Source organism: Mustela lutreola, chromosome 17, assembly GCF_030435805.1.
Source record: "Mustela lutreola isolate mMusLut2 chromosome 17, mMusLut2.pri, whole genome shotgun sequence".
Taxonomy (NCBI): domain Eukaryota; kingdom Metazoa; phylum Chordata; class Mammalia; order Carnivora; family Mustelidae; genus Mustela; species Mustela lutreola.
In genome coordinates, this window is record NC_081306.1 from 29,315,388 (window position 1) to 29,343,037 (window position 27,650).

Sequence of the window (27,650 nt, forward strand, 5' to 3'; positions counted from 1 at the left end):
GCACTGCTGAACTATCTTAGATTCTGTACCTTCTCTCCAGCCATGAACCTATCACTGTCTTTTACTCTTGAAAACTTCATTAGACAAATTAATGTGGTGAAGGAAGCAATATGAGAAAGCCTATTAATCTGATGAGCATGGAACTGAACAAACCCTATAGATACTTTCCCTTTGATTTCTAGCCTATCAATACCTACAGTGAGTCACGTACACTCAAGATTATTGTTTTTATTGTATACTTCATATATTCATTAATTTTTGACTCGTTATCATTTTGTTGAAGTGTTAAACTATGGTAATAAACAAACTTTTAATTAACTTTTCCTCCTATGATACAAATATAACTTGCACTTGAGCTTTAGCTAATTTTATGTTCTAAAATTGCCAAAACAAAATGATCAAGGTTTCTAGATTATTTACTGTATTTTCTACTATATAATATTGTTCTATCTCTTCTGTATAAAGAAAATGAATGCTTGGGGCTCTTGGGTGGCTCAGTGCGTTAAAGCCTCTGCCTTCTGCTCAGGTCATGATCCCAGAGTCCTGGGATAGAGCCCCACATCAGGCTCTCTGCTCAGCAGGGACCCTGCTTCCCTTCCTTTCTCTCTGCCTGCCTCTCTGTCTACTTGTGCTCTCTGTCTGTCAAATAAATAAATAAAATCTTAAAAAAAAGCAAATGAATGCTTGATAACTAAATGAATGCTTTACTGAACAAATTAAATATGGCAATAGCATTTTATTTTATCATGCTTTACATATTAAACTATAATATTATATCACTAGTCTACAAATAATCTACTCACATAGTGATTTGGAAGCTTTTAGCAAAAGAATTCTTCCTCCTGATTGTAGTATAAAAGCCACAGAAATATACAGAAGACTCCCAGGATAGAAAGTTAAATCCAGTTATCCGTGATGCCTTGAGTAGGACCTGACCTATGTATGTCCTGGGATGCACTAGTAACTGTTACATGTGATAGGATTATATTTAAAATATACAGTTTCATTTACTTCACAAAGGAGATATAAATTTGAGAATAAAATATTTGATGAATCTATAAAGTCTATATCTATTTGTAACCTATGTGGTAGAATTAAGATGTTAATTTGAAAAAAAATTTCATTGAACACATACACATATTCAATTGTTTTTATATATATAAACAGCATTATTTATTTATGTAAATAAATGCATTGTCAGTAAAATCCATTTACTGATCAATCATAAGGGTAATTTTAAGTACTAAGAATAAGAAATATGTGAAAAGATAAGTGTTCAAGAGTGCAGTTTGTGGTAATTAATACAATATGATAGGCTCATAAAAAAGATATATTACTTGAACTTAAAAGCTTCTATAATTAAGCGATGACCACTTGAAATTTGTAATTAGTCTTGCTGCAGTTTTTCCTTGCACTTATTGCCCTTCCCCAGAAGTTCATTAAGAATTTCTGTGAATGTCCTTATGTTTAATCTCATTCATAGATTCCACTGCTGCTCACAAAACAAAGCCAAAAAGAGAGGTAACTCTATGTGGCACTCCATCCACAAGCAATACATTCATAAATAATTAAAAAGCTCTCTACTTCATTTGTTACCCATTCAGCTGATAATTTAAATGAGTAACTGAGGCCATTTTATCAGCACTTTTAATAGAATGTGACTCAGAAACTTCACAGTGTTTTTTAAGAAGAAATGCTCATGTGTTAAGGTTTTTATTGTTTTTAAATCAACAAAATAATTTTCAAATATTAAAAGCAAATGTCTCCTTTTCCTCCAAGTTTCCTTGCTATGTCAAAGTTATAAATAAATACATTACAATCGTATTTTGAGTAGTAGATAAAAACAAATGTTTTGAAACTGTCTGTGGGTTGAGTGTCTGGGTTAACTTGTATAAATATCTGAACTCAATGTATTTAGACTGTATTAGATGGTTTTTTTAGACTATTTAAAAATACATGCTCAGATAATGACAACATTATTTTATTCATTTTAATAAATAAATTATTTTATTTAATTATGTTTAGATATTTATTAATTTAATGATTTAATATTTAACAATCTAAATTTGAAATATTTTAAATTCTAAAAAATATTTATTTAATTAAATCGATATATTTAATATAAATATTTAATAAATTATTTAATCATTATTATAATTATGCAGTACATTATGTATTGTGTAATAAATGCATTTTAATAAATAAATAATTGTATTATTTACATTATTTTATTTTATTTTATTTAGTTGACAAAAAGAGGGAGAACGCAAGCAAAGGGAGCTGCAGGCAGAGGGAGAGGGAGAAGTAGGCTCCCAGCTGAGCAGAAAGTTCAACCTGGGGTTCCATCCCACGACCCTGGGATCACCACCTGAGTCAAAGGCAGATGCTTAACTGACTGAGCCATCCAGATGCCCAAGGCTTTGTATTCTTCGCTTCTAAATATTGATGCTGCTTCATCTCTGGAGTTAGTAAATTGATGCTGAGAATTCATATCAAAAAATTGATAGTAGCTGTTAAACAGAAACATGTAATTTAGGGGGAAAAAAAGAACAGAAGGAAGAGAAAGGCCAAAAGTCAAAAGCACATTAATATAAAATTTAATTAGATAAATAAAACTGATATTCCTGAAGGGGGCTAATAAAAGAGCTGCAAAGAGCTGATAGGATTAGGAAAATTGTCCACTCCTGGTCATTTCATAATTTTAAACTATTCCTTATTAATAAATATACTTAGTTCCAGAAACACAACCACATAAGGACATTTCCACCAAGTTTCCTCTAATAGCATTTACAAATTGGACGTTCAAACAACGTAGTTCGTTACATGTTGCATCTGTATCTTAAAGTTTAAACACTTTCTGTGACACATATTTTTTTTAAAAGATTTTATTTATTCATTTGACAGAGAGAGATCACAAGCAGGCAGAGAGGCAGGCAGAGAGAGAGAGAGGAGGAAGCAGGCTCCCCGCCGAGCAGAGAGCCCGACGCGGGACTCGATCCCAGGACCCTGAGATCATGACCCGAGCCAAAGGCAGCGGCCTAACCCACTGAGCCACCCAGGCGCCCTGTGACACATTTTATAACAATGAAAATTAATATATATATATATATCTATATATATATATATATCTTATCCCTAAATGCAAAATATATATATATATATATATATATATATATATATAGAAACCTTATCCCTAAATGAAACCTTTCTTTGTTTATTAGCTTAAATAGGTAAATTAGCAACAACAACAACAACAAACAGCTAATATTATAGAGGTAGGAGCAATTTACCTTTTCATTCATTGCTATTTTCTAAAAATTCCCATTTTATTTTTTTCTCAAGTCTGTCATAATAATTTTCTAAATCTCCTGCCTTATTCAATTTTTTTCTTTTAGTGGAAATCTCTATTTCATATTTATTTTCTCTTCCTCCACTCTTTGCTCTAATAATTCAATGTATTATTAGATTTTCTGTTTTTCTCTTTATCCAGATATATCTTTTCTTTCTTTCTTTCTTTTCTAAATAATTGGATTTGCTGGCATTTTACATCAGTACATGCTTTCTTATGGATGTTAGAAATGTCTGTGGAACTACTAGAAGAATAAACGTTTTTACCTTTAAGAAGTTTACAGTCTAGAGTGCCTGGGTGGCTCAGTTGGTTAAGTGTCTTCCTTCAGCTTAGGCCATGATGCCAGGGTACTAGGATCCAGTCCTGCATCAGCTGCCTGCTCAGCAAGGAGTCTGGTTCTTCCTCTCCCTCTGCCCCTCCCTCTCGCTCTCTAATAAATAAATAAAATCATTAAAAAAAGACTTACTGAAATTTGAGACTGAATTACTAAATTCAGTCTTAATATAAGACAGCTAAACAAAGCAATGATCACAACTGGAAAATTTAGTCAGATCATGGTTTAACATTTTTGGTTGACACAGGACCTCTTTCAGTAACAACTTTCCCTAAATATCAATTTCTTTTTAAGGCAAAAAATTTTGACAAGAAATCCAGATCCTTCTCATCATTTTCATATCAATTTAATGTGACATCCTCGGAGTATATAATCAAATATGTAATTATTCTATCTGTTGCCTTGTATATTGCCTGTATCTTTTTCAGACTCAAAGTTCCATTGAGGTAGAGTTTTTTTGTTTTGTTTTGTTTTTAAAGCAGAGATTTTTAAAGTGTTTGATATATACAAGATGCTTAATAAGTGTTTACAAAACCTATGTATTTCAGAAGCCTTAAACAGGCTTTAAAATAATGTAGGTGATATTAGTAGTCATTTAAAAAAAATTTCAAACTATTTTCCAAAGTGGTTGTATCATGATATATGCCAACAACAGTTTAGATTTTTTGTTGCTTCTCAATCTAGCTCAGACCAAGTACAATTAGCCTTTATAATTTTAGCCATTCTAATAAATATGTAAGCATGTCTCATTATGATTTTCATTTGTATTTCTTTAATGTCGAGGTTCAGTGGGCTGAGGTCCGGCGCTGATGACCAAGAAAGAATTCTTGAGACATATTTGCTGCAAAAGGGTGGTTTATTGAGGCATGGGGACAGCACCTGTGGGCAGGAAGAGCTGCAGGTTAAGAAATCTGTGGTTGGGGGAAGGTGAGGGTAAGGGAGGTTTCAAGGGAGTTTTCATATGCTAAAGAGGAGTTGTCTTTTACCAAGCCATTAACATCAAGATAGTTGGGAGATGCCTGTCTTGCAGGATTGTGAGCTCTGCAAGTTAACTCTTTGTTTCTCGTTTATGGCGGTCAGGGGTGCCTGAGGAATGTTACACATATTACAGAGGGGAGCGGGTGGAGAGGGGGTGCAAGGTGCCAGCTTTTGCTTTTTCCTCAGTCAGCCTCCTGCTCCCTCATCAAGTCCCAAACCTGAGAGGGGGCTCATGGGAGTGAGGGAGTGCGAGAGGGTGGGAGGACAGGAGGGCGGCGGGCCTAGGGGAAGGCGCCCAGCCTGCTCCTGCTCTTTGTTTTGGAGACTCACGTGGTCCTGCCTAATTGGCCGCCATAGAGCCTGAGTTCCCAGGGAGGCAGAGGCGTCCTTCGTCCTTCGCAGCTGTGGTTCCCGGGTTCTTCCAGCTGCCAGCCCCACCTTCCCGCAGGAGGCTGGAGGCCCTGCGGGGACCACAACTCCCACAAGGCCCCGCACTCCAACAGAGCCTGGCTGATAAAGGGGCGGGGTCTGCGTGGAGGGGCGGGACCATGATGCAGGGGTCTTGGGGCTCAGCGTCCCCATGTGGCTTTCTGGAGCTCAGGAGCTTTCTCATCGCTGGATTGGCATCTGGCAGCTGGACTCATTGGAGTCCTGGGGCGTCGCCTCGGACCGGCTCTCGACGGGTAGAGTGTAACGAAGTGTTAGCTTAGGAGGCACAGTGCTAGGGACTGGGTAGCGCTGAAGCTGCTGGTTGTCCTGGGCTTCCTGAGGAGGCTGTCTGAAAAAGTCACAGGTGCTGGTAGGGGAATCCTGGGGGAAAACTGGGGCCCAAACCAGCACTTGAGCCTCTGAGCCAGAAGCCAACAATAACTGGGAAAATGTCCAACGGCGCTAAGGTGCTTTACTTTTGGCTGAGAAGATAAGCAGGAAGGATAACAAACCGATGGGATGTCTGTAGACTTCTACTGGAACTTTTAGGTCTGTCTTCTGTAATTCCTTACCTGTCACTCAGAGGTTTTTTCTTTTACTTCCTTGGGTTGCCTTCTTAGAGAATTCCTTAGCTTGATATTCCATCTCTCTGGTTTGGTTTTAAGCAGTGCTCATTCTGCTATTCAACCCATCTCTTTGAAAGGTTTCTTTTTACTTCTGTTGCTATTTGTATTTCCAAGATATCGGTTAATTATTTTTATAACTGCCTGCTCTCATTTCATGATAAGATATTCTGGCTTATCCATATGATTAATTTAATTACATTGATGTTAATGTCTAACACTTTTTCCCCCCCTTAGGTGCATATTCTCTCTTGAAAGAAAGGATAAAACATATTAAAGCTGTTCTTTTATTCCGTGGCTTGATTTTTCTGAAACATTTGTGATTGTTGGTTTATGTCTCACTCATTTTTATGTACCTCGAGAGTCACTGCTTTGTACTCTCTTTTCAGGAGGGAGGGGCATGAAGAGGATGAACTGCAGGGTATTTTTTTTTCTTTCTAATGAAAATGGGTAGAATCAGTGTTTGTAACCTACTGGTCACCTGGGTACCCCACCCCATTCCTCCAGAGCCTCGTAATCATTGGTATTTTGCTTGTTTCTTTTACCCAAGCTCCAATACTCTCCAAGCTGGAAGCAAACATCCCATTTTCTACTTCCTGGAAGGCTATACTTTGGTGAAGCTCTGGTTCTAGTCTCTCATCCAGTTCTCCTTTCATTTTCTTTCTTTTTCATTTTCTTTCTTTCTTTCTCTCTTTCTTTCTTTCATTTTTATTCTTGGATCCTCCCTCCAGGTTTGCACTGCCTTTCCTTATGTACAAATGGGGATAGTAGGAAAGAGTGACTGAGAAGCCCTTCCAGTTTTTTAAAAAGATTTTATTTATTTATTTATTTGACAGAGAGAGCACAAGTAGGCAGAGCTTCAGGCAAAGGGAGAGTTACAAGCAGGCTCTCTGCTGAGCAGAGAGACTGAAGATGGACTCGATCCCAGGATCCTGGGATCATGACCTGAGCCGAAGGCAGCCACTCATAATTGACTGACAACCCACGTGGCAGGCCCCTCCCCGAGAAAACAAACCAAGAAAGAAAAAAAAACGACTACAAGAGAACAACCACTACTTCATAGGAAAACTTGTATTGTTCACTTGTTCCCACTATTCCGGTTCATTTTTTTTTTTTTTTTTTACACATAGGTAATTTTTTTAACCTATTTACCATCACAGCGAGTTGTACAGTACATCAAATTCCAAATACCTTTCTAACCTAACTTTTCGATACATACACCTATGTTTTTCTTTTGCATTTTTATTTTTTGAATTCCCTTTTTAAAATTTTAGTTTAGTCTAGTTTATTCCTTTTTAGTTTTATCCTCTAATATTCATATAGAGTTAAACTCTAAAGTAGTCCCCTTTCCCCAATCAATACTACCCCTATAGGTAAACCAATTTTTAATCCCCATTATCTTAGGAAAGTTGAGTCCTTTAACAAAGATATCAAGATACATCCAGGAAGAATCAAAACAACCTTCCTCGCACACACTGAGAATTTATAAGAACTTTCCCATGTTCTTCCACCAGTGTTTCTGTGTTTTTTGTGTTTGTCCTGATAGCATATAAATTTTACACTTGTGGTTCTTTTTGACGAGGTTCTTTCTTTATTTGCACATGTATATATATACATATATGTGTGTGTATATATATATATACATATATATATATATATATTTCTCTTGTCATATACTTGTATCAGTCTTTTTATCTCTTTTTGTTTGTCTACTTCATTAATCTTATTTTGGGGCCCATCTGGGCTGAACCTTATTTTTCATCTTCCCTTTCTTTCCCCTCTCTCTCTCTCTCTCTCTTTTTTCCTCTTTTCTTTTTTTACTTTTTTTCTTTTCATTTGTCTCTCGTTTGGGTGGGAATCCTGATTTCTCAAAGTGAATGTGTATATTTGAAGAGAGGACCTCAAGACCTCTGGAAGTCTGCATGCCTCATTCACTGGGCAGGGGACTTCCTGCTTCAGGTATTTGCACAATAGACTCCAGTTAAAGTCCACCTTCAGAACGAGTCGAAGCCATGATTGTTAAGAACACAGAATAGGGTCCTACGTAGCATACACGATGTGACCAATAGGCATTAATGGTCACTCAAGGGTTCTGGTACATTGTTATCCTCCAGTAGATTATAGAGGTAAAAAACATCTGAAAGAAGGATGAATACCCAACTTTTGTAGCAACATGGACGGGACTGGAAGAGATTATGCTGAGTGAAATAAGTCAAGCAGAGAGAGTCAATGGTCATAGGGTTTCCCTTATTTGTGGAGCATAACAAATAGCATGGAGGACAAGGGGAGATGGAGAGGAGAAGGGAGTTGAGGGAAATTGGAAGGGGAGGTGAAACATGAGACTATGGACTCTGAAAAACAATCTGAGGATTTAAAAGGGGTGGGGGGGGTAGGTGGAATGAGGTGGTGGGAACTGGGGAGGGCACGTATTGCATGGAGCACTGGGTGTGGTGCAAAAACACTGGATACTGTTATGCTGAAAAGAAATAAAAAATTTTAAAAATTTTTTAAAAATCTGAAAGGTTCCCAGGAAGCAGTGGGTTTTGTTTTGTTTTGTTTTTTAGAAAGAAGAGGAGGATGGGTCACTAGACTTTAAGAGGTCATGAATAAAGCAGGAGAGATAGGAACTGAATCATAAACTTTTGTCATTAGCTCAGCAGGAGTTGAGTTATAAGGTCCTAGGTCTGCATGGAGGTGGGTAGGTCACAGGGAGATAGTGAGGTTAGTACTCCGAAGGGGAGCTGGCATGTGGGCTTGGGTATCAAGAAATCACCAATGTAATTAAGTGAGATAACCATGTTTGTAGTGTGTGTGTGTGTGTGTGTGTGTGTGTGTGTGTGTCTGTGTGTTAATTCTTCATAGCTGGGGATACTGTGTTAGATGGTTATTGATCCCCTATCCAATTCCAACATTGCTAGTACTTATGACTTCTCTGGCTCAAATATTAGCAATGGCTATGGAGAGAAGGGTTAGACCCAAAAGCATGGAGCACAGTGTATAGAAAGTTTCTCCCAAGCTTGACAGAAGGCTTTATCAGTATATTTTTGTCTACTCAGGATGCTATACCAAACACAGGCTGGAGGGCTTAAATGGCAGAAATGTATTTTCTCACAGATCTGGAGGCCAGAAGTTCCAGATCAAGGTGCCAGCAAGGTTGGTCTCCAGTGAGCATTTTCTTGTTGGTCTATAGATCACTATCTTTTCAACTGTGCCCTCAGATGACCTCTTCTCTGTGGGCCCCCAGAGAGGGGGCCCTTATGAGGGCCCTTATGAGGACACCAGTCCTAGCAGATTAGGACTCCTGTGACCTCACCAAGCCTTCAGTACCCCCTTCTGGGTAGGCCCTATCTCCAGATGCAGTCACACTGGAGATTAGGAATTCTTCATATGACTTTTGTGGGGACACAATTCAGTCCATAACAATTAGTACAGGAGAAAAACCATGGAGAGAATTCTAGAGGAGTCACACGTTGATGTTATAAGGTAAGTGGGTATAAAAGAGCACCTCTGAAGTCCAATAGGTCATTAGAGCTAGAGGCCGACAGGAAAGTCCCGTACGTGCCACAGTTTTGAGTTTGATGCAAGCGCAACTCTGAAGGGAAGATATTTGAGAGGCCTTGGCCAACCACTACTTCCAGCCAGGGGTGATTCTGGAGGGAGTATCTCTCGGAGTGCTGCCTAGAATCAAGACTTTGGGGTTGGAAAAGTGCCACTTCCAAAGCTGGAGAAGGATGGTGCTGTAAGTTACCTGAAGAGTACTGTTCTGGGAGATAGGAGATCTGGGGTGTCCTCTTTGTTCTGCTGCTGACCAGATGTGAAAATGCAGATTAACTCCCTAACCATCTCAGTTCTACCACCATGTGCTGCTGTCATGTGTCCCAAACCCCAGAGTTAGTTTTATCCATAAGCAGAAGCCGGTCTTTTAGTTCCCAATCTCTTAATTGGGCTGATCGTCACAATATATAGCGGACACGTGACAGCCACAGGGGAGAAGTAAGGGTTGTCTTCCCCTCAGGGAGAGTGGAAAAGCTCTAGGAGAGGGCATACCAGTAGACCAAAGGCAGCCAGTGCCGGGGAGTGGAGCCACGGGGAAGAGTGTGCTGATGACAGCCTTGTGGAGGGAGGGCAGAAAGAGCCACCACCATGACACTTGAGTTACAGATCGAGCTTGGGGATAGAGCAGGGATCAGGGCACGGTAGAGCAGCAGCTGGCAAAGTGATTCTGTTGAGCTTAAGCTCATAGTGCCTTAGCGAATTAGAATGGGAAATATCTTGCTATTGTCTGTGACTCTGTGATTGTGTGAGTATGAGTGACAGAGTGGGGACAAAGAGAGAGGGAGAGAGAATACATTAAATTTTAAAGAAGGACAATAAGGGATGCCTGGGTAGCTTACTCAGTTAAGCATCTACCTTTGGTTCAGGTCATGATCCCAGGGTCCTGGGATTGGATCCCATACCAGGCTCTAGTAGGGGGCCTGCCTTCCCTCTGCCTGCTGCTCCCCTTGCTTGTGATCTCTCTCTTCCTCTGTAACAAATAATAGTAAAAAATAAACGAGGGCGATACGTTATGTTTACTTTTGTTTCTGATGCCAGACATGGGTTCAGAGGATTGAAGAGGGAGATCCAAGGAGCTAGCCTCTCAAGAGGAGTGAATACCTAGTCACTGGTAAGACCCCTGGTCCTGCAATACAATATGGCTCCTGTGATCTGGGTCCTGTTAAATGCCCCTCGCCATCCTTAACCCGATAGTTTGATTCTTCATTGCGTTCAGTGTGGGGAACTGGGAGAAGCTATGACACTTGGCCCTTTGTGGAGGAATTTGAGTAGCATAAATAGCAATAGTTATCAGTTCTGGAGCACTTCCATGACTCTGCTGCAGGCACTGTGCTGTGACCTGGGTTTAGAGCAGTGAGATAAACATAGAAATAAATGTGGGCTTTGTTCCCAAGAATCTGAAACCCACTATTCTCCTTGTCCCCTTCCCATTCTGTCTTCTTCAGCCCTTGTGCAATCCCACCAAGCAGGAAGCTTGCTTCTCCCCGTCCCTCTGCTGCTCCCCCTGCTTATGCTCTCATTCTCTCTCTCTGACAAGTAAATAAATCAAATGTTTTAAAAAATTATCAAAAAGGCAAAACAAATAACCATTTTTGGAGAGTGATTTTCTGAATGCAGTTATGGGCAGTGCTGGGTACTGAAGAAGACGCTCTGCTGACCAGAGGAGTGGGGAAATTACAGAACAAATTCCACAGGTCATTGAATATATCACTTTCATCACCCCACCCATAGCACTCATTAATCTCTAGCCCAGCCAATATGTTGGTTATAAAAATGAGCTTTCTCCAAACTGACAGGAAGTTCTCGTTTTAGCAATGTAAATCATTCTGATCTTTATCACTAATGTGATCTAATCCTGTCTAGTAAAGAAACTTGAGAGTTCTATATCTCTGTAAACATTTAAGAAAAACAATGGACTCAACTCTAATTACTTTTTAACTAACTTGACTTGCCAAAGGAAGGAGAAAGTAAATATCAGAAATCTTAGCACTAAGCACAAGTTGCAAGTTATACCTGCCAAAATGTGGTTCAAAATATAAGTAACCAGTCTCCTTAGAAGCCTTTTACCTTCTTATATCTGTTATGTTGGGTAAATGAGTAGTTACTAGAACACAGCTGGCTCAGTGATCACAATTCAGCTTACCCTCAGAAATATAAATAGATTACATGTTTAGCCCGGTAACTGGACACTGATATAGAATTATTCACTGGCTGATTCCTAGATCAGAAACCACAAAAAATTTTTCTTTTTTATGGAAGTATGGCTGTTACAATAGTCTCACCTGTACCACATACTGATTGACTTAACTACTCTATACGTTACAGCTCTAGATGTAACATTTTAATAAAACAACAATATCTTTGATGGTATCATGGAAATGTAAGTGCCTTGTGCACTTTTCTTAATGTGTATAATCACCTAAACATCATAGTAAGTAAATCAAGGCCATTGTCAAGCTTCCGTCAAGGAGATTCCTTAAATAGAGGGATTTCCCATTGCTCTCAGGATGACAACCTCTGAGTTACAGGTTCCATTAGTTGGCCACACACATTTGGAGCCTTGTGGACTTTCTGACAGCTGAGCAGCATATCTCTGTTTCAAGTACTGTGATCCCTGTTCTTACTGCAAGAGTGACAGTTGTCACTTTTTCTGTGACCCCTGTCTTTAGGAAAGTGTCTGACTCAGAAAGTCGAGTCAGCACCCCCCAAAGGTATTTTTCAGGAGAACCCCCTCAAAGATGATCACCTGAGATACTGTCAAGAAAAAAAAAAAAAACTGAAATTCTAAGCAACATCCATAATAAGTCTTTTTATGTTGATAAGGAAAGATTTTCCCCTAAATACCAGATAGGCTCCATGAAAGTGAGATCTTTACCTATTTTGTTCACCGTGTCACCAGTCCCTAGAAGAGCGCCTAAGACATCACTCAAGATTAGGTTGCTTTGAATGAATCAAATGAATGAATGAACTGTGTAGACTCTGATAGTGAGGTAGTTTATGGTCCTTAGTCAAGAGATGGGATTTGTGTTGGCATTTCAAGAATGGGAGGTGCCGAAGAGAAAATTGAGAAGCTAAATGTGAAAATATGCAATTTACTGACTGGAGTAGTTCTGAATACATTTCAAATATAATTAAACTATGGCTGTGGGTGTATATGCGTTTTCATAATTTTCCCTTGAAAAGGTGAGGCATACAGATGTCATCTCCAGTGAATTATCCTTGTCCGTATACAGACAGAATCACCAAAAAAAAAAAAAAAAAAAAAAAAAAAGAAAGGCAATCTGACAGTCCTCAGCCCATCCACTCCAGGATTGTGACTCTTTCTTCCCCATATTCTTTCTGACATCCTGGACTTTCAGGTTGACCTCTCCCATCTTGGGTCCCACTCTCATTAGCTGTAGAAGTCATGCGATGTTTGTGATGTGAGGGTGGCAATACTCTCTGACCTTTGGTTACAATATGTCTTTGAAAGCCAGTGTTTATCCTGCTTTTACAGCATTTCTCCATTTGAACTGGCCACCTTTTAAGTGGTCATTAGCCACATGTGGCTACTAGCCATGGGACTTGGACAGCAGAGGTGTGGAAAGTCCGCACATTCTTCCACTCAAAGGATATTGTGAGTTATGCTACATCTTTTTTTTAAGTGTCTTTTTTAGATATTTAAATTCAATTAGCCATTAGATAGTACATCATTGGTTTCAGAGAATTTAGTAACTCATCAGTTGTGGATAACCCTTGGTGCTCATCACATCACGTGTCCTCCTTAATGCCTATCACCCAGTTACTCCATGTCTCCCACTCCCCTCCCGCCCCAGCAACTCTCAGTTTGTTTCCTATAGTTAAAGGTGCCTCATGGTTTGTCTCCCTTTCTGATAACTCCCATTCAGATTTCCCTTCCTTCCCTCTGATCCTCTGTACTACATCTTAATCTCAACAGTCAAGCAGTGATAGTAATTCAGTCATGGAGTCATGCATATTCTAAATCTGATGAAGTGGATTCCTATACTGCCTTTGTCTCTGCTAGAGCACTTACATTTGTTATATTATTGCTGCTGTGTTCATGTTTCTCGTTCACTGAATGTCTGATAAAAGAATTAGTAAAATGTGTGACTGCAGAAAATACAATGGTCATGGATGATGAAGATTTTCTCCTTGACCAGACTGGAGTCAAGTTCCTCTGAGTCCTCTTTCTGTCCAGCCTTGACCTCAGGCTCCGCCCACTTAGCCCAGTTTTAGCAAGAAATCTGCTTAGTCAATTTTTCAGCAATCTCCTATCCTACTCTTCATATCTGATCAAATTCCTTATCTCTCACCCCTGGTATCTTACCACTCTTTTTTTTTTTTTTAAGATTTATTTATTTTGACAGAGAGAGAGCCTGAGCAGGGGGAATAGCAGAGGGAGAGAGAGAACCAGACTCCCCACTGAGCAGCAAGCCCAATGCCAGGCTTGATTCTGGGATCAGATCATGACCTAAGCCAAAGCCAGAGATTTAACCAACTAAGCCACCCAGGTGCTTCAGTATCTATAATGCTTAATATCTGATCAAATCCCTTATTCCCAGGGCACCTGGTTGGTGCAGCTGGTTGAACGTTTGACTCTTGGTTTCTGCTCTGGTCATGATCTCACGGTCCTGAGATTAAGCCTCACCTCAGGCTCTATGCTCAGTGAAGAGTCTGATTAAAATTCTCTTTCCCTCTCCCTCTACCCCTACCCCTGTTCCCTCTCTCTAAAATATATTAATAAGTCTTTTAAAAAATTCCTTATCCCCTGATCTCAATAGTTTATGACCCTAGCCTTTCTTCAACAATATTACTGTCCAGATGGTTTAGCCAGAATCCCTTCATCCTTACCCTTGATGTTCCATCTTAATTTTACATTCAGTGACCCCCACCATGCTCTTTAGCTGTAAATCTCCATTTGTCTGAGCTGAGCCAGATTTCTCTCCCATACTATAAAATAAAATCCCATCGTAGTAGCATCCCTTGAATAAAATCTTCCTTACTGTCTTTAATGGGTGTCACAAATTTTTTTTTTCTTTAACAGTCAGGAGGGTGCTAATGGAGTACCACGACAAAAGGCCTAACTTCCTATAATGGACATTTCCTTGGTTTACCTGACAAATACTCTTTCTCTCTTCTAAGGAAAATTTCCAGTTCTCAGTATAACTGCCAACTGGCCCAGGGGTGGACAAGTGAGTCAGATGAGACCAAAATGAAAATTCTGTTGAGACACTGGACCTTGAGGATTCAAGCCAAGGACAAAAAAGTGTTGGTACTCCATTATTCTGATGGTCCATTAACTCTTGCTTTTTTGATTCCTGTGTCTATCACTGCCCCTGCCTTTTTGAAGATAATGACCATTCATCTGAGTACACGGTTCACAGAATCCCTTTGCAGTGGCCCATGCGGGCCAAGGTAGTAGAGCATAATAGATCTCTGTAAGTTTTTAAAAAATGTCTTTGTCCCTGTTGCCCATGGCCATTAAAGACAAAAGGTCGGGGGTAGGGGGATACTGGAAAAGGTGAAGTTCTAGTTACTCACTGATTTTTTGATTGGTAGAGAGAAAGCAACACCTACATACAGGGCCAGTGGGTGAGTGGAGGAAACATCTTTGGCTCTAGGAGGAATGGGGGAAGGAGAAATATTAATATTCTTTGTCTTTGGAACTGCCCCTGAAGACTTCCCCACACAGGAAAATGACCTAGCGTGACTCTCCTAAACTTCGGCAAGCCCCTTAAATTTAACTGACATCTAGATCTGATACTCCCTGCTGGATAACTCTGATCATTATTTGATTGTTATTTATTTTATTTTAAAATTATTTTTAAAGAAAATTTTAATCTAAATACAATTAATTAACATATAATACTAGTTTCAGACATACAGGTTAGTGATTCATCAGTCTTTTATAACACCCAGTGCTCACTGTATCACATGCCTTCCTTAATGTCCATCACCCAGTTACCCCATCCACCCATCCCCCTCCCCTCCAAGAACCCTCAGTTTGTTTACTGTGATTAAGAGTCTCTTCTGAGGGGTACCTGGCTGGCTCAGTGGGATAAAGCCTCTGCCTTCAACTCAGGTTATGATCTCAGGGTCCTGGGATCGAGCCCCACATCAGGCTCTCTGCTCCCTGGGGAGTCTGCATCCTCCTCTCTCTCTCTTTCTGCCTCTCTGCCTACTTGTGATCTCTGTTTGTCAAATAAGTAAATAAAAATCTTTTTTTTTTTTAAAGTCTCTTCTGGTTTGTCTCCCTCTTTGACTTCATCTTGTTTTATTTTTTTCCTTTACTCCCCTATGATTCTGTTTTGTTTCTTAAACTCCACATATGAGTGAGATCATATGATAATTGTCTTTCTCTGACTGACTTATTTCGCTTGGCATAATACCCTCTACTTTCATCCCTGTCGTTGCAAATTATTGCCATTTATTTTAACTCGACAGAGAAGGCCACTAGAAACAGCAGGTGATGGCCCCAGCTCCTGTCCCTCCATGCAGAACATCTGTCAACACCTGTGGACATCTTTTCCTCCCCCCATTCCTATGAACGTTGCTCAGTTGTTACATGGCATGGACAAATGTTGTTGGCTGGTGGCATGGACACACTGGACAAGCTTGGCCTTCGGTAAAACAAAGACTTGATTCAATTACTCAAACTGAAACAGGAATGCTTGGATGAACAAGCCTGCCAGGAAGTCCCACCGGAGGTACTCAACCTGTGCCCCTTCCCTCTTTGGACCAAGAACCTGAACTTGAGAGATGAATGGCTTATCCAAGGTTATGGCAAGGTTACACAGAGCTGAAAGTAGACACAGGTGTACATGCCTATTGATCAAGGCTGGCTGTGAAATCGAACTGCCTCAAATCTTGATTCTTTTTGCCACTTCTTATTCTCTGACCCTGATTTTCATAGTTTAGGATGTAGGAATAATAAAAATATCAGCTAATGGGGTATCCTGACATTTTGATGTTTTAGTTCTTGTCAGACATTTACCATAATGCTTAGCACATGGATATGTGTGTGCACACACATGCACATGCTTGATACTCAAAAAATTGTTCCCTGACATTAACTTTATCAGTGCACTTTGCATCCACCACCAATTGGTTGTTTTGTCACAAACTGATTAAAGCAGAACTGTCAAGTGAGGAACTTCAAAGCCAAAGCATTAAGTGCTTTGAAAAACCAGCACCTGGGAGGATTTGTCTCAGCATCTGTGATTAGACTTTGGGGACACAGTTCACCCCTTCATGAAGCAGACATTCAGAACTTTCTCCGAAGGGCTAATGCCTAATCTTCCAAAGACCAGCAAGAACAAGCTTATGGTCCGTTAAAATCAGATTTTTAAAAGATTTTTATTTATTTATTTGAGAGAGAGAGAGAGAGTGAGAGAGAGAGCATGAGAGGGGAGAAGGTCAGAGGGAGAAGCGGACTCCCCATGAAGCTGGGAGCCTGATGCAGTCCTTGATCCTGGGACTCCAGAATCAAAATCAGATTGATTGACTCAATATAGTCAGGGAGGACATTCCTCAGGAGTCACAGAATGCTGGTTGCCATGAGGGAAGAGTCTTTTACAAAGTCTGGGCTCTCACAGAAGGAGTCTGAAGCACGTGAATGGAAAGCAGAGGTCAGTTCTGGATTAGAAGCTCTTTCTGAGGGGAAATGAGTAGAAGCAGGGATTAACCAGGACTTGGGCTCTGCCTTATTCAGTTCAAGTTGCTGCAACAAATGATGACAGACTGGGTGGCTGAAACAGCAAAACATGTACTATTCCTTGCAGTTCTAGAGACTGAGAAGTCCAAAAGCAAGATCCTGGGAGATCTGATATCTAGCAAGAGACTGCTTCATTATCTATAGATGCCCATATTTCTGTTGTAGCCTTGCATGGATGACAGCTGGCAGAACAATCTCTCAGGTCTTTTCTCAGAAGTGCTTTTATCTCATTCACAAGTGTTCCAATCTCATGACCTCATCACCTCTCAAAGCCCATACCTCCTGATGGCACTCCTTGAGGGTCAGGGCTTCAACATCTGAATTGGGACAAGACACACACATTCAGTCCATTAGCAAGTGTTGTCATGAGGACAGCGTAGCTTATCAACTGGGTATCCCCAGGAATCCATGGGACTAGCAAAGCAGAATCTGGGGGCGTCACTGGTAGGAAAGCAGGAGTTCCCCAAGAGACAGTCCTCATAGCATTTTACAGAGACAGCATGACCCTTGAGAAACAATAGTTTCCGTGACCCATACACCAGCCTTTATCTATGCCTGTCCTCCCTGCTGGATTCACAGCAAGCCTACTTCTTTCTTTTCCAGTACAAATGGATTTCCACTCTCTGAATCCTGATGAATTTTTGCTCTTTTGTGGTTAGTATGTTGCCCCTCAGGATTCTGAATGTCTGGATTTGCAATCATGGAAACTGCCAAAGGTCTAGGGACCTGCGTGGCAGAACCCGGCCTCTACCACTATTGCCCAAGGTAGGAACTCTGGTCCCTTGAGCGTCCTGTGCTGCTGTCAAAGGTCTGTGTGCATTGGCTTATTGTTTTTTTTTTTTAATGTAATTGCTTATACGTGGGTTTGATCATGCTCAAGTGGCCTTTCTGTGGAAATAGTGGCCAAGCTACACCTAGAAGTCACTGAAGAAAGTTCTAAGAACTCCCGGTTGGTATGAGGCTAGAGAGAGAGAGAGAGAAAGAGAGAAAGGAAATCTGCCTCTCTGCATTTTGCAAGTCCCTGCGCAAAATCTGTTGGCTGTGCACTCCTCACACGGAGATTCCAGGCAGGGAGGCCCTCCTGAGCCTCATCTCCCTGAGTTCCTCCTCCAGGAGCAATCCCTAGTTTGAGACCAGGGTTAGGGAAGGAAGAGCAGCAAAGCAGGGTCCAGAAGGAAGGACTGCCACAGACCATGGAGCACCAGAGGGCCAGGCTGGTACCTTCTCCATGTTGGGGTACAAATGGGCTCAGCTCAGCAGGTACAGGGGTGCCCTTGGCCCCTCTGGTGGGCTTTGCAGTGCCCCAAACTCAGGAAGAAAAAAGGCTGGCTCAGGTGACTTATTTTTGACTGGGGAGGAGCTGACAGCAATGGAAATAAACAAGTAGGGAATGATGTTGGAAAGTTGGAGGGTTTGTCCTTTATATCTCAGCTTTCTCTCCTATCTTCCCTTGCTCTGTAGTGTGTTCTCAAAGAAGATTTTGGCATGATATTCCTGTTCACTGATTTACTCCTGAGCTGTGTCTTTTCTGCTGTTCAGCTCATCTGGTGAATTCTTTTACTGTAAAAAGTATCTTGCCCTTGCAAGGGCAAGGGCAAGACCTGAGAAATCCCAGAGATTTCAGCTTGCCACCGGCTATTTGGAATGCTGGAAAGGATTCAGAGTAGGGGAAATCGTCTTGAACATCTGAGACCACCCCCACATTCAGCGGTCCCCTGGACACAAACCCAGACCTTGATACTGATCCTGAACCATGCTCTCAACTCAGACCCCTGTGATCCTCGCCACAGTGCTTTCAGATCAGTGCAGCCATGCCCATAGGCACAAACTCTTAAGCCTAGATTCTGTCCTGAGAGGTCTGTCCCCGACGGCCTGGCTCCAAAGCCTCAGAGATTGAAGACAGTAGGAACACCATAGGACTCACCCTGCCACCCTGAAAGGAACCATGCCATTTGGAACCCCAGAAAGGATTCAGAGGAACTGAAATCTGCATTCCTACCTCTGGACACCCCCATATTCAGCAGGCCCCTGGATGCAAACCTGGAGCTTGACACTCACCCTGAACAAATCCCTCGACTGCCCCCTCCCCCAGAAAGATGGACAGAGTGCTGGCAGATCGGGCCTGCCATGTGGTGGGCCCTAACCATAACCTTTGGTTTGGTTCTCAGGATTCTGACCCCTAAGGCCTTGCAGTAGGTGCCCTACAATTTGGGGACACCTGGGCAATCCCAGAGGACTCAGCCTGCCGCCCAGAAGGAAACTGTGCCATTTGGAACTCCGGAAAGGATTCAGAGGAGCAGAAATCTGCATGCCCAGCTGAGGACACACCCACACAGAGCTGACTCCTGGACACAAAGCCAGAGCCAGACACCCTCACGTACACTGTCAACTCAGCCACCCAGACAGCTCTCCATGGGGTCTTCAGGTTAGTCCTGCCATGTCCCTGGTCCCTAACACTAACCCTTGGATGGGTTCTGTAATGATCTCCTCATTTCAGGTTATGTGGTGGTTCTGCAGGACATTGTCCTGGTGTGGGATCAAACACACTGAAGCATCCCGTGTGAAGTGGCAAACGTGGTAAAGAAATGACGGCTGGGGAATCTGAGTGTGGAGACAGCACGTATTTGTGCTGCTATAACAAGCTGACTGCACTTTGAAATCACCGCAGAGGAAATGACTCTTCCAAACATCCATGTTAGCACGACGACACGGAAGCAGGGAGAACATCAGACTTTGGGATGGAGGCCAAGCCCTCCCAGATCCAGGTCACCCAACATGGAGAGGACACATGTTAGCAAGAGACTCATGGGAGGATTAAATAATGGACCCCTGTATCTCAGGTGCAGTAGAAGCAGTGGACTTGGAATTTCAGTTTTCCACAACCTTCCACCACAAGCTGGTTAGAACTGTGCAAAAGCAGGAAGGGAAGCGCCAGTAAAGTGGACGGGGGATGCCAGAAGGGGAGGCTGGAAGGGGGCGCCTGGTGCTCAGTGCCCATTACAGACCCCACATTGCAATCCCCCACAGGAGAGACTCACCAATTCCAGGCCCCACAGGGGAAGCCGGAGGTTCATCTCCTGACTTTTTGTAGGAGCTTTGCAGCTCAGCTGGTGAGAATTCTCCATCACTCTGCCTTTCTCCAGGGGACTTTCCTTCAAGCACCCTTCCCAACTTCTTCCTCCTCCATGAAATAATGTTCCTCTCCTTTGTTTCTCGCACTTGCCTGTGATGGGACCGTAGCTTGCTCAGCCCAGACTGCCATTCTCTGCTCTTCCCAAATAAACCCATGCTGCTGGTCAAATAACTGGCAGATGGAGTTTAAGGCAAATCGAACTAATACATTCAAGAACTTGCAAGGAAAAAAATCAATATGCACAAATTAGTGGCACTCCTACGTGCTCAGAAGGAACCATCAGAAAGAGACTACGGAGAACGATCTCATTTACACCTGCATCCAAGGCAGCAAGATACCCGGGAGGCCCCTGAACCAAGAAGGTGACAGACCTGTCCTCTGACAGCCCTGCAACAATGACGACAGACAGGGAGGGGGACACACGGAGATGGGGAGGCACTGTGCTCAGGGAAGAACCCACACTGGGAAAATACCTACTCTCCCCAAAACCGTCTACAGAGTCCTCACTCTGGCTCCTGAATTTCGGGACTCGGCACAAGCCTGGAGTGGGTGTGGACACGGGAAGGACCCCGCAGGGCTGAGGTGGGGGGAGCACAAGCACCGAAGCAGGCGGACGCTCCCTGACTGCAGACCATCTGAGGAGCCCCAGGAACCGAATCCGCGAGCACACAAACACAGACAAGGACCGAGGAGCACCCGAGCCCAGAAAGGGGGGACCCCACAGCCCCGCGCACAGCACAGCAGGAGGCCACGTCTCCTCACACAAAACGACGGAAGCCCCAGTGTCTACACAGGGCGCCCTTCCTCTGTGGGGTCCTGAGACCACGAACCCCTTGACAGTCCACTCAGGCGGCTTCTCCTCACCTCCTCCAGAGTCCTTAGGAGGTCGGACTGCTGCCAGTGTGGGCGCGTCCTCCACAACGGGTCCGGTCAGTGTGGCTGCAGAGCCACACCCTCCTCAGCTTGTCCTGTCAGGGTGGGAGGCGCCCCACATTCTCCAGAAGTCTCCACAGTGGGTCCTGAAGAGGCGGGGCTCCGGGGCTCCGAACCCAGCTGTGGCTGCGCAGCCTGGGCTCAGGGCGGGAGCTGCGGTCTGGCGCCCTCTGCAGGCGGTGGAAGGCAGTGCAGGACTGTGGGAGCTCACCCTTCAGTGGAAGGTCCTGCTCCCTCCCGGGGTCCAGCTGACGCCATTTCATTCCGGAAATTCAAGCTGCATGGAGCCCAATACCCCCCAACTTCCCCCCAAATAGCTAAGGAACAATGAATTGGAAACAATGTGGAATTACAACAGTCCTTGACCCAAAGAGTGGCACTGAACATGGCCCTGATGCAGACCCACACTCTGACCTCAACTTGGTCTCAAGCCTGGACCCTACCCTAATCCAAGACCCTAACCCTAGCCCCCAACCCAAACAATGTTCACAAGAATCAAAAGGTAGAAACTGCAAATATCCATCAATGGCAAGTGCATAAGCAAAGTGTGGTGAAGGGTTTGAATTTGGGTTCAGGTTCAGGTTTTAGTCAGAGTTCTAGATCAGGCTTTGGGTTTAGTGTTAGGGTGAGGATTTAGAGTGAAGGACAAGGGAACAGAGTTATAGTTTAGGGCTTTAAGTTTATGATTTAGGCTTTAAGACTCAGGGCTTAGGGGATAAAGTTCAAGGTCAAATTTGGGGTTTGGCTTCATGCTGAGATTTGGGTTCAGGGTTCATGACTTGGAGGTCTGGTTTAGGGTTTGGGTTCGTGGTTCAGGGCTTGGATCCAGGGCTCAGGTACAGGCTTTGGGTTCCATTTCAGGTTTGGGATTCAGGGTTCTAGTTTGGGCTTTAAGGTCAGCTTAGGTTTCAGCGTTGTTAGGGGTTAAGGTTAGGTTTAGGGATGACACATTTTCTTCAGTTGTCATCATGGACAAAAAAATTCTATATGGAGTTTCTAAGTCAGAAATGTATTTCATCTGGGGGCGCCTGGGTGGCTCCGCGTGTTAAGCCTCTGCCTTGGGCTCAGGTCATGATCTCAGGGTCCTGGGATCCAGCCCTTCATCAGGCTCTCTGCTTGGCGGGGAGCCTGCTTCCCCATCTTTCTCTCTGCCTGCCTCTCTGCCTACTTGTGATCTCTGTCTGTCAAATAAATAGAATTAGTAAAAGCTATTATATGATCTTTTACAAACCATTTCCTATCTTTGCATTCTCATGTGCCAAGACAGACACGGATTATTTAAAACCCTGAAGAGAGTGCTCTTGCATTTCAATTGCCTGTAACCTTCGTGTAATAGATTTATGATTGATGATAGATTTATAGTTAAAATATAACTATTTTACATATTTACTCTCAGTAAACGATTTCAACCTATGCTCATTTAAGTAACTTGGTGCATAATCCCTTTTCTATTAAACCATAATGCAAGGACCAATGCCGCGTTTCCGAGAGAACCCCAAGCTATTTTTCTAGAATGGCCGTATGCCTATATATCAAGGTGTCCTGTTTTCACTCCCTTTGTGGAGCACCTACCCTGGAGGTCATGTAATAACCCATGACCAAAAAAAACAAACAAAAAACCCAAACATCCAGGTCGAAGTGCCATCCCTGCATGGAGAAGAGGAGACTGCTCAGACAGATCCCGGGCAGGCATCTCAGCCCAGGCCTGTGCTGGGGAAGCTGGTTCCTGGCTTTGGGCGCAATCTGGAAGCCAGCAAACTGACCCAAGAGTGCAGCTGGCATTTAGGACTGATGATCTTTTTGCAGCCAGGCCGCGCGAGGACACCTGCTCAGGGAGCCAGGCTAGGAGGCTGCCCAGAGTGGGCGTTGGCAATGCTCGCAGCCCGCCTGGGCTTTGCCGTGCACCCCAGCCAGGGCCCGGGCCTCAGGCGGGAGGGGGGCGGGGGCGGCGCAGAGAGGGGCTTTGCTAATTTCCAAAGCGGGAAGTGAGCTCGCGGAGGACTCAGGAGGGAGGGGGGCGGGGGCGGGGCGGGATCGGCCCGGAGAAGGGGCTTTGCTAATTCCTGAGGGGGGAAGTGAGCGCGAGGAGGATGCAGAGGAGAGTCCGGGAGGAGGTGGAGGGGCTGGCGGAGGAGGGGCGCGCAGCGCCAGGGTGCTGTGCTGCGGCCCAGTCGGGACTGCAGGACCTACAGTACTCGCCGCCCTTGCGCTCCCGTGCTCCAGCCTAGCCTCCGAGGCCGCGCTGTCCTGTTCCCGCTGCCTGCTGCCCCTCCCCGCCCCATATCTTCTCCGGAGGACCCTCTGCTCACAGGTAAAGTGATACCGCACCGCGCCCTCACCTGGAGCAGAAAACCCGGGCCACGAGCACGAGCGGGGTGGGTGGGTGTCGGGGCCCAGCCTCCCGCGAACCCCAGGGCACCGGGAACACCCCGGACGCCTCCCTGCACCCCGTCCGCCAGGGGTCTGGCCGGGGACAGCGCTGCACGAAGTAACCCCCACCCCCCCGCCAGTGGGCGGGCTAGCCCCCATCGTTTGGCAGGAGCATGTCAGAGCCTCCTGCCATTCCCAGGGCACCCAGAACCCAGAGAGTGAGGCCTTGGGTGCTTTCTGGCGACAGATTCAAGGCAATTCTTCGACTTTGGGACTTCAGAGTTTACATAGTTTTCATTTGTGATTATTATTTTTGTGTGGGGGCCATAGCTTTTCTTTTGACCTATGGTTGTTTTCACTCCCGGTTCTGAAGAAGCCCCTAAATCCTAACCCTGTTGAGGACTCTGAAAGCTCTCAGAGCAGCAGTGCTGGGGGACAGTGTGGACACATGGTTTGGTTCTCCTCTGGCCTGATTCTGTGGCAGCCCCGCCTCTGTCCTCCTCAGACTTCAGAGCAATATCTGAACAAGTGGAGAAGGGACCAGGGGGTCAGGAAGGTGGCCACCAAGGAGTGATTCTCTGGAGGGTGGCTGAGCTAGCAAGTGAGCATGTTAGTCCAGCTCTGCCTGCAGTCGGGATGGAGGGGAACAGGGGCCAGGGAAGGGGAGGAGGAGCAGAGAGCAGGGACAAAGGGACCAAAGAGGAGATTCAGATGAAGGGAAGTAATGGGGAGGAAAGAGAAGAAACTCTAGAAGACAGGCATGTAGAAAGGAAAAGGGATGAAGTGGGCATTGGGAAAGGGCACCACCAGGGAAGGAGAGAGGGGAAGGGAAGAGGGAGGAAGAGAGGAAAGGGGAAAGGGAGAAGGGAGGAGTCAGCATGCCAGGGCTCCCCCTGCATCTGGAGAAGAGGTGGCTGGTCCAGCTTGTCAAACAGGGTGCTCACTCTTTGGTCCCAGTTTCTGCTCCCAGTGCTACTGGGCTTTGCAAGGAAGGCAGGCTGTCCCCTGGGACCTACTGGAGCCCACTGGAGCCCACAGGAGGGTGGGAGAGGTAAGATGCCACCGGGTCCTGTCCTGAGCTGCTCCCAGCCACCAGCCTCACCACATGGTGCAAGAGGGACCCCAGAACAAAGGAAGGACACAGGCCCGCATGTCCTCCGGTGGCCCTGGGCACTTAGCTCATCGCAGTGAACCACACCGCCTCCTCAACCCAGGCTTTCAAAGCCTCCTTCTTCATTCCTGGATTTCATGTCTGTAGGAACATGAGCAAGATCTGACTCATCTCCGACAGACAATTCTGACTCACCCCGTGTCAGATTTTTATGAGTGGCTGTGATAGAGTAAGATAGCAATGCTCCAACAAATGGACTGTTTCCTCCCACTTGACCTCAACAGTCTTATACATTTTCTTAGCGAAAACATCTTGTCTCCTTCCATTAAGCTCATAACGTGGTCTAATAGTATACATGTGCCTTCGTTAGATGCGAAGCGATACAGAGGTCCTTTTTTTTTTTTTTAATTTTACAAGGTAAAGTCAGTGAACATATCCAACTTGACGAATACGTCTCTAAAATGTCAATCCAGGCAAAGATTTTTCTGCCTACAGTTTGGAGCCTACGTGGTGACGTTTTTAAAATGCTTTCAGTCCCTCAGTGAGGCTCTTAGAAGCTAGCCAGGGCTTACTACGTGCCAGGCACTGTGTCAGGTGTTGGAGCTAAAGGGAAGGAGAGCTTGGAGGCTGGCTGGGGAGGGACATCCATGACACAACCACAGCTAGAAACGGAGGCCAGTGCTAGAAAAGAGAGAGCAGGCTGCATGGAGAGTGTGTACCATGGGGCTTGTGAGCTCAGGAATAACTGGGAGTAACTGGAGTGGGGAGATAGGGGAGAGGAAGAGGGTCTTCCCATCAATGGGAATCACCTGTGCTTGGAGGCAGGCGCCATGAGGGGTCTCCACAGGAAGAGGGAGGCAGTGTGGTTGAAGGGCAGAGAGATGGGGCAGAACAGGCATCAGTCAGTTGGAGGGCTATGAAGAAACTGATGCGAGGATTATGGGTGCCTTTGGAGGACTGGGAATTTGTTAGAAGATCAGTGCAGATTTCTATGGAGACAAATGCCAGGAACTGATAGGTCTTTGAAAGGTCACTCTGGCTGCCTTTTGGCAAAGGGGTTGGTAAAAGGCACTTGCAGGTGTGAACACACCAGGTGGGAGGTGAGTGCAGGAAATCAGGTGAGGGAGCATGGGAACTTGGTCCGGGGGTATATAAGGGAGAATAGCCTTTAAGGAGTTCCACAAATTGGCACCAGCTGTGGCTTCATTACAGAGCTGGAAGGTGGAGGTGGGTGTGCCCTGGAGGTTACAGAAATTACATGAGAAAGGGACGTCTTTTTAGATCTTTTTTGCAACTAGAGGAACTCTCACCTTATTGATAGAATTCCAGAGTGGGAACCGATGGACATGAGGACATCTTTGAAATGTCTGAATATGTTCTTCAACATCTTTGCAAGTGACGAGGAGACCTTGACCTTAGGAGGCCTCGGCCCTCTTTGTAGCCAAAAAGATTTCACCTACAGATGTGGGTTCTCCCTTTTAAAGTCAAGGAGACAGCCCTTCCAAAGGACACCTCCTATCATTTTACCTTCTCATCATAACTCACGTGCTGGGATCTCCAAGACCCTCTGTTCCAGGTTGTGAGTATCCACTTTGGCCGGGCTGGTCTTGCCACCACAGGAAATCTAGAGCCTGTAGTGCTATTAATAACATCATCTAAGACTGTATTTGCTGCCCTCATGGCCTCTTCCCACCATGACTCACTGAAGCTTTTTACACATTGTATCCATTAACCTATAGTTCCCAAAACTCATCTTCTCTAGTGCCATTAATTTTTAGGGGGCCAGGCAAACCTTAAACTTGTCCCCCTTAATTGGATCCCTGTGCCCCCACAATCTCTGAATGCCTTTCACCATGATCCTTGAATGAGATCTGAGACCACTGCTGGTACCTAACACTTCTTGGCACCTTGTTTGTTCGGTTCTTGGAAGAGGAGGTGGCTATGGAGGTGAGTGGGGATGGGAGTGGGAGGATTTCTCCCTTCACTTCTCTTTTTGTTTTTTCAAATAATGGGTTTTGAGGGGGAGGGAAAGGTTAACCAGACCATTTATTTTCCATCTCCCATCCATAAAATGTTTACCACTCCCCACTGGAAGAATTTAGATCTTTCGTTTGAATCTCCAGGAAAATCTCCCAAACCCAGACCACCACCATGTGGATTCAGCCATCTTCTGATTCACCTCCAGATTGTCTCCTCCTAACTGCTCAAGCCACAGGTTAAGGGCGAAATGTTCAATGCCCAAGCAATATAGTGGGGATCACGTTTATCTAAGCAATTGCATGCTGCTCTGTATCTGCATACAGGGGGTCTCTCCCAAGCCTTTCCAACCTCAGCAAAACAAGACAAAGCCCCAGCGATCTGTGGTATATATCATTCATTCATTCCTGGGTTCAACACTCATGGCGGATCCCCACCAAGACAGTGGGAGAGCAAGGACTGGAGAAATCCTGGAAGCTGAAGTCTGAGGAGGATTTCAAATTCAAGTCAGAGATGAAAGAAACATCTGGACTAGGTCCTCAGGTACATGCAGTATTCTGAACTGAGGCTAGAACCAGAGACCATTCTAAAGAAAGGCCTCTACAGGTGGGCTCTCACAGGTGGGCTCCGACTCAGTTTCGTGTATATTCTTTCATGAAATAGCTCTTCGGGTCAACATGCAGAAGAAAACCATTTAATAAAACTGACAATGAGGAGAGGAAAGGGAAGCCAGAAGGCTTGTGAATGGGGAGAGAGGAAGAGCCAGGGCAGAAGACCAAGAATCCCTCCCTGCCCTCCTTGCTGCCAGGGAGGTCTGAGGGTCTAGTTTCCACCTGGGATCCCAAGTCCAGAACAAAAGCAGCGGGGCCAAGGCTGGGGAGGGAAGGTGGTCCTCAGCACGCGGGAGTGGGGGTGCCCAACGATGGGGGCTAGTGCGCCCGCTGGTGGGGGGCACCTCGCAAGGCACTGTCCCCAGCCCGACCCCATGCGGACCCGGGTTCGGCCCAGCGTCCGGGGTGGTCCCGGTGCCCTGGGGTTCCTGGGAGGCTGGGCCTAGACAACCCCCCTCCCCGCCCCCAGGTCGCGTCCCCAGCTTTCTGCTCCTGGTGAGGGCGCGGCGCGGTGTAACTTTACCTGTGCGCAG

The 27,650-nt window shown here is 44.6% G+C and overlaps 1 long non-coding RNA gene across 2 annotated transcripts in view; it reads left to right on the top strand.

Annotated features, from left to right (window-relative positions):
- The window catches only part of LOC131819851 (uncharacterized), an 84,979-nt gene that overhangs the window by 41,709 nt on the left and 15,620 nt on the right, over positions 1-27,650 (top strand). The window contains exon 1 of one of the 2 annotated variants that reach the window (XR_009349347.1): positions 23,273-23,359. The exons of the other annotated variant lie outside the window; for it this stretch is intronic. This is a non-coding gene — a long non-coding RNA (uncharacterized LOC131819851). Of the gene's footprint in view, positions 1-23,272; positions 23,360-27,650 lie in introns of those variants that run through there. 2 annotated transcript variants of the gene reach the window in all.